Source organism: Myxocyprinus asiaticus, chromosome 45, assembly GCF_019703515.2.
Source record: "Myxocyprinus asiaticus isolate MX2 ecotype Aquarium Trade chromosome 45, UBuf_Myxa_2, whole genome shotgun sequence".
Lineage (NCBI taxonomy): Eukaryota > Metazoa > Chordata > Actinopteri > Cypriniformes > Catostomidae > Myxocyprinus > Myxocyprinus asiaticus.
The window spans coordinates 9,918,905-9,934,104 of record NC_059388.1 but is presented as its reverse complement, the minus strand read 5'-3'; the positions used below and the strand labels follow the sequence as shown (position 1 = coordinate 9,934,104).

Here is a 15,200-nt window from a genome sequence, read left to right as displayed (position 1 = left end):
TCTTGGAGGTGATCATGGTTGATGAGCAAGGACTCAGAGGGAAACAATTATGTTTGGTGGCATGTGGCAGTTCAGGTTTGTCTTGTTTCAGGGCTCTGAAGAACTTCAGGCTGATGGCTGAGTTTTCTGCCCATAGGGCTAGCAAGGTGTCAGGTACTGTCGTGCCTTGAATGTCTATAGTTGTCATTAGTCAAGAGCCTTGTGAGTCTGGGTCTGTGGTTTTGAGTGCGCACAGAAGATAAGCTTGGCTCTTGCCATGTGGCACCAAGTTTGGGACTGGTCTTGGTCTTGGACTTGAGTTCTTGCTCAGTGAGCTGGAACCGGTGTCTGTGACTCAACACTGCGCCTCTGTGGAGCATCATGATTGAAAGGAAAGAGTCTCTCGAACTTGGGCCCATATCTTTAGGTGCTTAAAGTCTATTAAGGGCTCAATGCGGTTCAGCAGGTCTTTTCCGATGAGAAGGGGGTATGTGTCCAATGGTGAGATGTACACGGGATGTATCAGGCTCATTGGTCTGATGGTCTGGTGGATTGGGGCCACCTGCTCCAATCGCAGTCCTGTGTGGGAATAGGCCTGAATGTTGAGTGCACATTTTTGAAGTCTGAGGGTTCCACTGGTTCTTTTGGTTCTTTCTTGGATTTCTTCTAAGAGCTGAGTGGACATTAGGGTGATATTGGCTCCCGTGTCCACTAGGGCCTCTAGCTTGACATGGTGTTCTAATGTGATGGAGAGATAAAACTTCTTTGCCACACCTTTTTCGATGAGGTCGCCCAGAAGTTGAGGAACTGGAGTTTGGGTTGAGACAGGAAGGGTGTCGTGGCTTGTTTGCTGTTGCTTGGAAGAGTGACAGACAACCAAGATAGCACTTTCTGGTACTTGAGTGGTTCCATCCTCCTCTGGTTGTTGGAGGTTTCGGTGGTGTGAGTCGACAGGTGTTGGGTCAGTTTCTGATTCTGTTGCTAGACATTCAGGTTGAGTCTCTTGTTCCCTTGACGATGCTGCTATGGCAGCTTCACTTGAGGTGTTTTGCGGGTGGTGAGTGTGAGACAGGTGGTTATTGCTCTGGGTGATATTGTGTACCAGGTGGTCGCTGTTCCCTTGCTTCGCCTCTAGTCATGATGAATCAGACTTGTCTTTCTTTTCCCATTTCTTGTCCTCTTCATTGCATTTGAAGAATTCTTTCATTAACATCTGCGTCAGTTCTTGTGAGTTGATGCACGGTGCAGTCTTTTGTTCTTGTGCGCACCCAGTATGGGGTTGGTCTGATTGATGCCTGGGTGGATTTCATCGTCAACCCCTTGGGCTGGTTGTTCCTGGGGGTGTTTGTCACTTTCCTTTGGACATCCAGTTGGCTTCCCATGAACTTTTCCCCTTGAGTTTCCATATGACCATGGCTGGTTCCATGAATTGTCCCAGCGGTTTTCGTGTGGCCATCTTTTGTTTGCCATAAGCTTTGTGTGCCAAATCCCTCAACTGTTGCATGTTCATTGTATGAGGGCAGGCCATGACGCCTAGGTGGTGGCTTACCCTAGTGTGGAGGTTTCTCAAGAAGAGGGTCTTGAAGTTTAAATACTCATCCATGTCATGTTTGTTGCATGCCACAAAGTACACTCATCTGAGTTGGATGTAATAGGCTTGGGGTGTCTCATGCTGGCCCTGTTTGGTTTCAAGGGTGGCTACCAGTCCTTGGTCAGACTCTGGGTCTGCAAATTCTTTGATGAGGGCTTCTCGGAGGAGGTTGTAGTCTGACTTTGTGTGTGTAGTCTGTCTGTCCAAGAAACTTCACACCTCAAGACTGGATGTTGTCCGAAGCAAATTGAGTCTCTGTCTGTCACATTAGATCTCAACTCCAGGTGAAAGTCGATGTCTTGCAGGTAGGCCTGGACTTCCTGACTTCCTGCACATTTGGGGTGAATTTGTTGATGTTCCAGGCCAGTTTGTCAAGATCTTTTAGTGCCAGGCTGTGTGCAACTTCATGGTCGGTTTGGAGGGGCCCCTTTCTCTTGTCGGCAGGGTAGTGTTCCTCCGAGAGGGCTGGAGAAGTTTTCAGTGGTGCTTCTTCACTTCTTCTGTGATGTGGTAGTCCCTGGATGGGGGACGTGGCTCTGCTGGGCAGGGGTGAGATCAGAGGACATCTTGTCCTTGTTGACTCGGGGTGCAGCTCGTAGATGTGCTTGAGTTCTTCTCTGACTGTGTCAGTCTCTTCTTTTGCATAGTCCAGCTGTTGATTCAAGCTGCTCATTTTGTGACCCCTCCAGATGGTTTTCAAGGGTCTTTATTTGGTTGTTCTTGTCTCTGAAGTCAGCCTTGGCTTTTTCCAGTAACTGCTCTGCATACTGTAGCTTGTCGGCCAGATCATCTTGGGCAGCCTTTGCTTGTTCCAACTCTTGGGTAGTGGTTGTCAACGTTTCTTGGATCCTTTCGACTTCCTCCTTGGCACCCTGCTCTATCTCATCAGACCCTTCCTGTCAGTCTTGTGCTTCCAGTTCTAACTGGTTGATGCGTCGTTGTGCATGGGTCAGCTTCTTCTGGAGGTGGGCTGCTTGTTTGTCACTCAGTGTGGCTATCAGTGTGTGGCTCAGGGAGCCAGTGATCTTTGCTAGCTCTTTGTGGTTGTAGCTGTGGTTTGGGTCTTGTGCCATGAGGTCTGTTATGTTGGCATCCAGTTGCACTCAAACATTTCTCTAGATCTTCCCAGTGGGCAATGGGATCAGCAGTGCGAGACATGTTGGCACACAGTGGGGAGACCTGGAAAAGAGACTTACACAGATCTTTAAAAGGGTGTGTGAGCTAAGTGTGTGATGGCAGTTAAGTGTTGTTTGCTGGAACTGTGGGCCTCTAGTGAAGTGTACTGCTAACTTGTAGTCTCTGTGGGAGAAAAAAGTGAGTACAACTTGGAGGACATGGCTGAGGAGAGAGAGGGAAAGAGAGAAAAAACAAGACAAAGCAAGGAAATACTTAAAGCAGATAGCAATCAGAGCTACGTATAATTTTTTTCTAGAATATAGAAATATTTGCCAATAAAAATAGGAGAGAGGTTATTTTCTCCAAAAGAAAGGAAGAGGCTGTAAAACAAAGAGGAAACTTCTTGCCCTCTTCTCTCTCTCTCTCTCTCTCTCTCTCTCTCTCTCTCTCTCTCTCTCTTTTAAGTGATTAAATAGATATGCTTTAATAAAGCTCAAATTGAAAGGTAACTGAGTATTTTCTTAATGGCTGAACTACAATGTCTTAGTACAGAGAGTTTTATTGTTGTTATACCTCCCTCCTGACAGGAAGAAAATGATAACAACAATAATTGTGCTTCTTCTCTCTTATAGGATTGACACCATACACCTGTTAATGTGCTCCTTTTCTTTTTTTTTTCTTTTTTTTTGGAATGTTTTAGGTGAGTGGCAGTCGCTTATTGTTCCTCTTATCAATTTATTTGGCTTAGGCTGGGTAGGATGGAAACATTTGAGAGGGTAGTGTGCAGTGCAAGGAGGGAGAATTCACACGACTGTTTAAAGACTTGAACTTCAAAGTATTTGTGAACAGTTTCTTTTGAAATTTTCTGTAATCACTGGATGATTCTCACAGGTTCAGGTCCAGAAATGGCATGGCTAGAAGAGAGAAAGCGGAAGAGGCAAGGAGAGAGTTAAATGAAAGTTAGGGAAGGCAGACTGACTCAGCTGGCAGGTGGATCTAGTTGAACAATAGTTCTGCTATTTTTATGCTTACCCAATATGCCTATCTGCGAGTGAAAAGCTGCTGTTAACTGGCGTACACCCAAATAAAACAATGTCAAAAAGGGAGCTGTTTTCGCTTTATCATTAGACTCGCAGGGTGTTTTATCTATCTATCTATCTATCTATCTATCTATATATATATATATATATATATATATATATATATATATATATATATATATATATATATGTGTGTAAATTTGTTATGTGCTGCTCCCAGTGAAGATAGGAGAAGGGAAAGTGGAGGAACAAAAGAGGAAAACAATGATGGCAATAGAAAATGTTTAAAAATAAAAATAAAAATTAATAATAACAAAAACACAAGAAAAAAACGTAAACTCTAAAAAACAATTACATTTACAAATTACACAAAATGACACACAATTTAAAGGAACCACCTAGGACGGTAAAATGAATGAGGGAGAGAAACAAATGAAAAGGGAAAATAAACAACAAAACAGAGTAAATAAATAAAGGAATAAAATAAAAGGGAAAAAAGTTATAATAATAATAAAAACAAAGGAAACGAAAAATAGAATGGCTGATATAATTAGTAACGGTTCACCCGAACTTCTAAGGTCAAGGTTTCCTATTACATAATTGAGAAGGAGAGAGATTGCCAATGTAATACTGTGAGTATAATGTGATTACGATGAGATTTAATTAGAGTAGTTAATTGTAGATTTGTCACAAATTAAATACTCTTGAGTCAGTATTCCTTTAATGGGAAGAGACAAGTCAAGAGATGTGAAAGGGTTAAATCACTTCAACACTGCTCCAAAACACACTGGAGCAGTGTGCGGCGAGAGGTACACATGCGCACTTAAAAGTTACCCCAGAAGTCTTTTAAGACTTCCGTGCCACGGCTGTTACTATGGTGATGCACAACAGAACATAGTTAAAGACGCACGTGGGTTACTACGTGCAGATAAAGTCCAAATACATTACAAGAAATGGCAGCGCATTTCAGTCGTGCACAAACAATGGGCACTACTCGTAGTAGTATTTATAAAATGGTGCTTAATAATCTCAGCTCGTTGAGAGTGAGGCAGAATTTATCCTGAAATGGCAGATTCACTGCAGTTAATACAATAACCGTTATTGTGATCTCAGCGGACATGCAACACGACATGCAGGATTTACTGCACAAATTTACTTGATCAAGATTGCGCTCGTGACGATACACATCAACAGAAAAGACTCGTTTTGCTGTCTCTAATCTATCTTCTGGACCAATAGAAAAGATACAATCACAAAATGACTTGTTTTGTGCTTACAATTTAGTTTAACCCTTTAAAACCTGAGCCCAAAATTCTGAAAATTCCATTCTGTGCCAGAATATGATATTCATATCCAAATTCATATTATATTCATATTCATATAACATCACACACCTGAACTGTATATACCATATTGAAGAGAAGAACTAGGGCTTTCAAATGATATAAATATATGTATGATTATTTAAGGCTAATCATCCTTTATCAATAAGATTTCACACAGCATTTTTTACAAAAATCTTCTCCGGCCACCATATTTCATCAGACAACTGCATTTTCAACCATTTTAATTGCAAGCTAGAGGGAAACTTAGAGTGTATGAAATATACATAATTTTGTGGGCAATGTAGAATAGCAGATTAGAAATATAATCTATTGTTTAAAAGTTATGACCATTCTAGTGATTAGTGGGAAAACGGAATAAAACAAACATTTAGAATGTTAAGATACACTTCACATGACCACTCCTCAAATAGTCCTTTTGAGCACCTGCAATAATAAATTGAGATTGCATCTGAAATTGAAGGACACAAACACTGAAATATACATTTTATGTGCTCAATAAAACACACACTTTATTTAATTTGAACATTAGAATTACACACAAATTGCACAGCAAAACATACAAAATCAAACTTTCGAACTATCTACAGTAAATACATTTTTAATAAAGAGGGCAGGAACAGAATATATATATAAATTCATAAATACTCAACAACTGCAATACCTGTGGAGAGAAGAGAGGGAGAAAAGAGGGGAGGGGGAGGACGACAACACCAGTAAACACAGCCCAACCTAGGCCTCTTCGCAAAACTGGTCACACTCAGCTGAGTGCCAAGACTGAAAACAGTTCCTATCGCGAATCAAGCAAAGTCTTTTGCCATTACATTCCATCGCGCAACAAGCTACTTTAGTTTTATTTTCAGTCCTACTTTTCCGATAGCATAGCCAACATCTCTTAGAGGACTCTTCAAATTTAGGGACATGGGCTGTGTGGAGTGATGATGAAGGAGGGACTACAGGCTTTAATGTATGCAAAGTGAAACTTGCATGAATATCAATACTTCCCAGCTGACGAGCCAGGTTTTCTCTAAAATCTATCTGGGTTAAGTTCACAGGTCTACGCTCATCCCCTGGTGCCGCATGAATGTGTTGCCATTCCTTAAACAATATGAAACTATTGACGACAGCAATGTCTGTGAAGTGGAAAAAAAAGAGTCTTCCACCACTTCTGAGTTTTTTGTAGGATGTCATAAGATTTTATCATTTGGTCTGACCTATCAACACCGCCCATGTTTTTGTTATAATCGCTGATGACAGTGGGCTGGAGGGCTACTTCTTTTGTCCAGTCGCCATCATTTTTTACAAACCTAGTAATTTCGGTTGAGCCATTCGCATTGTGGAAATTGAAGAGGCATGTAACTGCAAGCGTGTCCTTCCACAGAATTACAAGTATATTCCCCTCAATCCTACACCACCTCATATCCCCACGAGCTGTCTTGCATTCCCATCTTTTGATGTCTTTAAATTCTTCAGGAAACAGTTTACGATTCACCCTGCATGTTCCACAGGTATTAGTTCCCATTTCTAACAACTTAACCATAAGAGCTGGGGATGTGTAAAAGTTGTCAAACCAAACATTGTGGCCCTGGTCTTTGAATGGCTGCAGTAACGATTCAACTACTTTGGTGGCCAAGTCAGTGACATGCCCATCATGACTACCTGTGTAAACATTAAAGTCGAGAGTATACCCTGAGTTTGATGTTGCAATTACCCATAATTTAAAACCCCACCAAGTAGGCTTGACCTTCACGTATTGTTTAAATCCTGACCGAGCTTTAGACTTGACCATACGTTCATCTATTGCAGGATTTTAGTTAGGCTGAAAGATCTGCTGGTATTTTTGTTTGAGGTGGTCCATAAGATAACGCAACTTCCTAAGGCAATCCTGATTATCCTCTGTGGTAGGGTCTACAACAAGTATTGCTGCTAAAAGAGCCTTGTAGTGGTCACGCAACATAAATCCCCTCGCCCACGAGCCCTGAAGTGACTTGGTCCCCCAATGACGATGGGAATCAGGGAGAATTGAAAACCCCATGTAAACAAGCAACCCAAGAAATTTGTAAAATTCATCAGGGGTCACCTCCATCCAAGATCCTTGGTAGCTGGAATATGATGGACAGTTTAGGACGAGCTCCCACCCCTGATGGTTTGTAAAGCTGCATATCTCAGCAACTACAGCCTGAGTAAAAAACAGCAAGAAAAAGTAAATTTCTCGCAATATCACATTGGAGGTTGACCGCACAGCCTGACGCTAGGCTTAAATGGGAGAGGTTTTGGTGCCTGTGAATCAATGTCAGAGTACAAGGGATAAGAAACAGAGTCAGGGAAGCGTTTACACTTTCTAGCTGACTTGGGACCTGTGCGAGAATGGCTAACCATACCCAAAATAATAAGAGTAACAGTGTTAGTGTTACTGTGAGTATCAGTCATATGAGAAATAGAAACAAACAATACATACACATTCATATATACCCATTTGATGGTCTTGGCTGGGGATCAGGTTCCATCTCATCCTTCATCTCCTCGTAGTCCGGGTCTTCCTGCAGTAGTTCCTGGTCCAGCAGATCTTCCTCCTGTGTGCTCATGCCCTCATGAGCCATGTCCTCCTCTGTTATGAACCTAAGCTCATCAGCAGTCAGCTGCCTCCTCCTCTTGAGGGTGCTGAGCAGGGAGCCATAGTTTCTATCCATCTCTACAAAAAAAAAAAAAAGTACAAAATTGGTAGCCAGCAGTGTGTTCTTCACAAATCCGTACACTGAATAGTCACCAAAGGCATGCAGACTAACCAGAATGTCTAACTGCAGACATCCCTCTCACACTTTCCTTGTGAACAGGAAGCTACACACAATCTAAAATCATGTCTGTGTGATGAATGGGTAAGGCTATCTGCTAAATTATAGAAAGAAATATTTAAGCCTAATTGTAAGATTTATGTAATTTAATTGCATATAAAATTTCCATTCATTTGCATTACATAGTTTTAATATAAACAAATTTGTTTATTTTATATTTTATTTTATTTATTTTTTTATTACAAAGGAAAATCAACAAACTAGATAACTTATCTAACTAGCAGGCCAGTTTCCAGGCAGGTCTGAACAGCATCAAAAAAAAAAAAAAAAAAAAAAAAAAGAAAGGTCTGAACAGCGTCTGCTCACTGCCTCACATTACTTCAGGCGGATTTTTCACAAGTGACAAAATTGGTCAAAAAAGTTATTGATATTTAGCTAAAAATTTACATAGTATTGCTAGCTAATGTTTATTTAGCAAGTTTCACAGAAATTTGCTTAAAAATAGAGGCTAGCTGCCTGTCCGTTGAACACCGACGGTCATGTCATTTTTTCCAGAAATAACTAGCGTTACTCATACAAATAAATGCTTTGTAAATAAAATGTTTTGATTTTCAATTGACAGTATTGACAACACCTGTTAAATAACTTGTCTTACCTTGAAAGATTGCCTCAGTTTTCAAATTCAATTTGAAGCAGTAAATCCAACACTGGAGGTAATCTCCTGGCGTATCCTCTCTGGCTCTGCTCAGTCAAATGGAGGATGACGCTGATGACGATACATTTACTATTCACGCCCAGTAACCCTTTAACCAATCATATATGCTTTTAGCTTATATCGTCATGAGTATCTGGCAGTTTTCAGAAATAAAATCGGTGATTGGATGGCAAAGATATTGAGACTGGAACCATGGGAATAATTGTTCCCAAATTTGAATGCTCCGGCGTTTTTCCACCAATATATGTAAGGGAATTTCGGATCAGTATAACTCAAAGATGATTGAATTACAGTGAATTAGAATGAATCAATAGGTAAATGATTCAGAATTAATATTTAACACTTTACCAACTATTCGTCCACCGATAAATTGAGATTAGAGTATTTTACCAATTCTGGACAGAATATTATCCCGTGGTCTACGGTAATAATATCATAAAGTTATGATCACTGATTATGAGCAAGATAACAAAAATCGACAGTTTAAGGCAGTACAAGACACTTGTATGTAAAATCAAAAAAGACTTTATTGAACTACTCTAATACACATAAACTAATCTAACAAAAACACACACACACATTCATTCAGTGGCGGGGAAATGGATATATTAACGGAGGATGAATGGAGTCCCAAATGTCTAGCGTTAAACATTATTTCTTAGACCGCAACCTGAGAGAATCATCATACTAGCAATTCAACCTTAGTTTGTTTGCTTAATAAGATTTGCACCAGTTCAGTTAGGAGACTGTTGTACTTGCATTTGGTTGCTCCTGTGAGCGAGCGAGTCCCCTTCATGATGGAGTTTGCTGGAGGGAATCTCGCTGCGCTGATTGGCTGGTGGTCGATCGATGTTGAGTTCTCAGGGAAACCACTCTGTGATGAATGGATGGTGGGCTTTGCAGAGTGGAGCCTCGTGTGCCGGTTGCTGGATTATGCGTTGCTGCACAATGAAGTTTTCTCTGTGTCTTGAGGAACTGCTGAAAGCAAGGACTTTGAGGAGTTATTCTTCAGCGAGGTTTAACGAAGGCTCAGACGGAAGAGTTGATGAGTCTTGGAGTCGAGGACCGTGCAAGCAGGACAAGTGGAAAAGCAAGCAAAAGCAAAGCAAACTAAAAGCAAAAGCAAAAGCCAACTTGGACTGCTTGTCATTGGGTTTTAACCATGTCGATCTGGTCCATACCCATGAGTGTTTCTCCCAATCAGATAATGTCTTGGGCGGGTCCTATGCCCCGTTCTCCTGTTCTTGCATGTAATTAGCATAATATCCACATGATCGCGTGTGCCCAAACTTTTGAGAGTTTTAGTAACGCTTTAAGAAAACTACTTTCATAGTGTACATATGGTGCATCCTACACAAATCTACATTGTATCAAAATACTAGAAATCATTCATCCATCAAAAAGATACCAAATAACATATACTTCCTATAATTGAGGAAGAAGTTCATAATAATATAGCTGTAATAAAGGTTTAACACACAGAAAGAACTCCACAGGTTATATAAAACATACATGATATATAAAATATATCTAAGGCAACTACTGATGATTAATGCAGCTTATTGGTAGCAATTATGAGACCGTTGTCAATTAAAACTATGAGAGTGGAATCCATGCGGTCTCTGCTGTGTTAAGAGAGAATGTCTCTGGAATGTACAGCTGGGGAGAGGAGGTGTCCCGGGGGAGAAACAAAATGTCACTGGTTCAGGTCTATGTTGATTTCGGGCCTTGGGATTGTCTTCACGAGTCTCCATTTCCTGATATGGCTGCGGATTTATGCATTAAGGTCACAAGGTGTTACTTGGTCATTTGGTCTTACAGAAGGTTTAAGTTTGTGGAACAAAGAAAGGTCTTCTTTATTGGTCAGCTCTGACATTACAAACCCTAGTTTGAGATTAAACAGGCACGGGAGAGATGGTATCCTTCAGCAATTTAGGTGCCATGGATTCGTTTTTATGACTCTCCAATGGCTCGGTGGGGAATCTGCCTGATCTGTGGAATGTGGTGTTGTGTTCATTTGATGGGCTTTGTTAATGGATAATCCTACAACTGATAGTTTCCACCTCAGCTCAGAGAAACTGAAAATTTCTATTCAGCCGAGAGATTGTTGGTTTATTTGTTTATTGATATGATTGTATGTGACTGTCAGCAGGGATGGCTGGGATGTTTGTGCTTTTGTAAACAGCAGATGTTGGCTATATATTATGTTAAATTATGTAAATGACCCACGAGGAGAAGAACATTTCTGGCTCTGTTTGCTGTAAGGCGAGACTGGACACTGGACACACTGATGAGATTTTGGGGGATGAGATGCAGAATAATGCCTCAATGAGGTTTATTTAAAGAAGATGGTGAGTCTGGGACAAGTTACGGCTTGGTTTTCAAATGCACAAATCTTTCTTATTGACCATCCTTCCAACAATTGGCTTAAGAATAGTCAAATGTGTTGGAAGGAGAACAGAAGAAAATTGAAAATTGTCAGGGCAAAACACTGATTTCAGACAAGATTAAAGTCAATATGAAAGCAAAATTGCCCCATTAGCTTTATTTAAAACACATTCCTGGTCTTATTGTGCACAAATCATTAGGGCACATAATAGTGCAACAGTGCCTGCCCACCTTTTTAGCCATCTTGGTTCCATAAGTATTTTTGAATGATGTAATTGAAATAAAAACTATAGAAAAATATAAAACTATTAATGTTAAAATATACTGACTCTATTCTTTATAGGCAACAACTTTGTTTATTGCAAAATAATAATGTATACAGAGAGTACATATATTGAAAATTATTTCACAAACTGTGGAACTGGAAATATGTACATAACTTTATGTGCCTATTGTGATGAGGAGGAGGGCTGTGAGTGTGCGTGACTGATGCTGAGTGGCCCAATTAGCGGGAGAGAGTTGGGAGTGCTTGAGAGGGAGAGACACACAAGGAGCTTTTTTGTTATGTTCCAGTTCAGTGTTTTAAGTTGTAATTAAAGTCTTGTTGAGTGTCAATCCAGTTCCTGCTTCCTCCTTTATCAATGAAAAAGAGGCTTGTCTGCCAAACTGGTGCTGAAACCCGGGACTGGATGAAGACGCACCGTCAAAGAGCCCTTGCCACTAACGGAGGTTCGCGACGCCAAGGATGTTTGATGCAGTGGTACTGAAGCGGTTCGCCCAAAGGAGGAGGAGCCCACTGCCATCCGCCAGGAGACAAAGGAGCTGCTGTCGTCTGCCAGGGGGCGGGGGAGCTCGCTGCCATTCGCCAGGGAGCGGGAGAGCTCGCTGTCATTCGCCAGGGAGAGGGGGAACTCGCTGCCATTCGCCATGGAGTGGAGGAGCTGCTGCTGGTTGCTAGAGGGTGGAGGAGCCGCTACCGTGCACCAGGGGGTGGGGGCATGACGCCGTCCACCGGGAGGTGGAGCAGCCGCTGTCTTCTGCCAGGAGGCGAGGTCCAGTGTCATCGCCCAGCATCGCGGAGGACCGCTACCCAGCTGGTCGTGGACCAAATGGCGGCGTGGTCGGGAACTGGAGTTTTTTTCCCTCCCTCTCTCTTTCTCCCTCTCTCTCTCTCTGTCTCTCATGCCCCATTTTCCTCTCCCCTCCCCTCATCCTACCCAGGTACCCAGGAGGCAGGGAAAACCAGCCGGCGACATGGCCGAAGGGGCAGCTTCACCCCTCCAGGAAGGAAAGGGGGGGGATAAGTCAGTCCAGAGCTTTCCCCGGCCTGAATCGGGCAGTTAGGATATGTGACAAGAAGGAGGGCATGGATGGGCTGTGAGTGTGCACGCCTGGTGCCGAGCAGCCCAATCAGCAGGAGAGAGATAAGAGGAGGAGTCGAGAGTGCTGGAGAGAGGGAGAGACACACATGGAGCTTTGTGTGTGTGTGTCATCATGTTGTTATGTTCCAGTTCAGTGTTTTAAGTTGTAATTAAAGTCTTGTTGAGTCAATCCGGTTCCTGCTTCCTCCTTTACCGATGAACAAGAGGCTTGTCTGCTGCACCTATATATATATATATATATATATATATATATATATATCGGTCTGACAGCCCTCACTCACTGTGAATGTATTTGTGTCTGTCTTGTGTTTGAGCGCATGGCTCTGTTGTATTTTCTGTCTGCCATGCGCTCTGCTTTTCCTGCCTGTTTGTTTCCTCCTGCCATGCCTCCTCATTTAGTCCTTGTCATGTTTATTGTCTGCATCTGTCCCTCATGTATGTTCCTCTATATATTGTGCCCTCTTTCCTTTTGTGTTTGTCGATTTGTTTAGTTAGCAAGTTCGTTTGTTCCTGTCCCAGTCTTGTTCCTGTCTCTGGTTGGTCCAAGTTATTTGTCTTTATTCTAGTTTACATTTTGGTTTGTTTTCTCTCCCCTGTGAGAGTTTTGTGTTGCTTGTTTATTTTCTGTTGTTTAAATAAAAGTTATTATATTTCACTCATTCCTGCACTTGGGCCCTTCTTCCTGCTAAGCATACCATGACAGAATTAGTGTGGACGTGGCCTCAGTTGCATCATTCACAGTGTGTTATGGAAATGGGCAGTCATTGCAGAGTTTGTTTTCCGTGGTTTGCTGGCCACGATTATCTGATTGGTGGAATTTTTCTCTTCAGGATTTACAGGAAGTGTATTTATTCACCAGAAATTTCACAAACATAATTTTTTATAAAGATGAAGAAAAAAAGTGGACTGATGACTTCAACAGCAGCATTTACCATCGATTAACAACCTCAGAGCTCAAGGTAGATCTGTCTTTAAATGTTTAAAATTTATCGTTAATAATCACATCCCCTATGGAGAAAATGAATGGGACTTTGATGTTTTAAGACCATTCCAAAGTACAGTATATCAAATGTTTAACTTTGGAATCTTTCATCAAAATGTTTTCTCTACATCGGAAACTACTTTGATTTTTGGCTGACGACACCCAAGTTGCACACATCATTGGAAAAAGAATGCTAACCAACTGCCAAATAGCTATTTAGGCATTGTTTGAGGTTACTGTTGTAGGTAATTAAGCCTGTCTAAAATCTGAGAAACTAATCTTATGTTTTTTTTTTTTTTTGTTGTTTGTTTGTTTCAGTCTCCTTAGAGCCTCCTCAAAAGTGTGTGCCAGTGATCCAAATAATTCCTGATGGATAAAATTATGCCCTGTCATATTTTTTATTTATTTATTTATTTTATTCTGTTTCACCAACAAACACATCACTTTACAGAAGATGGTCATTGTCATTGACCTTTTCAACTTAAATGCATGCAACCCTTTTACACATGTGCACATAAGCTCACATATGCAAAGAGAGATCCTAGAAGGAACAGTCCAATAATACAGCATTCCATTACCCTTATGGCTAGTAGTTGCTCTGAAGACAACCCTGATGAGAGCGACTGCTTAGAATATCAAAGCACAATGAACTATGACATGTTGAACATTTGGCAGATGGGTGCCTCAAGCACTGCAGGGCTCTTCTAGAATAGATCTCAATTAGCTGCTTGATTGCTTTTTTCATGTGTCATTATCTGCTTCTATCATACTTGAAAATGAAACGGTGAGGCCGAAGGGAACAGAGGAAGACGAGACAAATATGGAAAGTTGGGGCAGCAAATATAATGCCCAAAAGCAGCATATGGAAATCAGCACACCATACTTGAAACATCAAGGAACAATTGTAGTGCAGAAAATATACATGCACATAAACAGAATATATCTGGACTGGTACACTTCAGCTTCACTCTCCATGTCCCTACTATTATAATACCTTCTATTTGTGCATTCAACCGAAGCAAGCTTGAATTGAACAGCACATATTTTAATGCATAGAAAATCATCAAACATGTCAAGAAATCCTTGAAGCAATAAAACTTTGATCACTTTGTATTTGTATTCATTATTAGTTTGAGGGTCTTGATGTAAGAAGGCTTCCTGGAATGTGTGCATGTGTACTTTCAGTCAATCCGGAGGATTAATGATAAAGTGTTCATGAGAGAGAGAGCGAGAGAGAGAGAGAGAGAGAGAGAGAGAGAGAGAGAGACGACTGCTCATCCAACTATGCAGACAACTACAACAATTGCAGCAGCTTTTCAGCTCCGTCTTGTCACTTTTTTTTAATTTATTTTTTTTATTGAAAGGCATGTCTGAACTTCAGGAAACACAAGCAATTTGCTTTAAACATTTCATTTTACACAAATCACCACTCACCCCCCTCAAGGCTTCAGTGCAGGAATCTTTAATTTAGCATGCGGCTCTTCTTATCAATAACTTTTTTCAGAATATCAAACAGATGGAATTGATTGCTGCCACCTTCACTCATAGCGCTCTGAGAAATTACAAATGAACCCTGAAGTTCATCTAAATCAACCACAGACATGCTTGATGCTTGAATTTAAAGGAGGTTCTCATTTTCCCAGGTAGGCTGCTTTGGAAAAACAACAATCTGTGTTGGTTAACGTTAATTTCAATCGCACTTCGGCTGTTTTTCTATGTTATAAAAGGAAGATGTTTGTGTTTAATTTCCAGAATTAAAGTCATACCAGACTATAAGTTGCACCGGGTCAAAATCGAGTTGTTGATAGAGAGAAAAAAAAAAAAAAACACATAAGTTGCACTGATAGAGATTGGATCCGGCAGGCACTAGGA

General features: G+C 41.1%; 1 pseudogene; it reads right to left on the bottom strand.

Moving 5' to 3' along the window:
• Positions 1 to 358: 358 nt before the first annotated feature.
• Positions 359 to 12,028, bottom strand: LOC127434916 (uncharacterized; annotated as a pseudogene).
• Between the last annotated feature and the right edge of the window lie 3,172 nt (positions 12,029 to 15,200).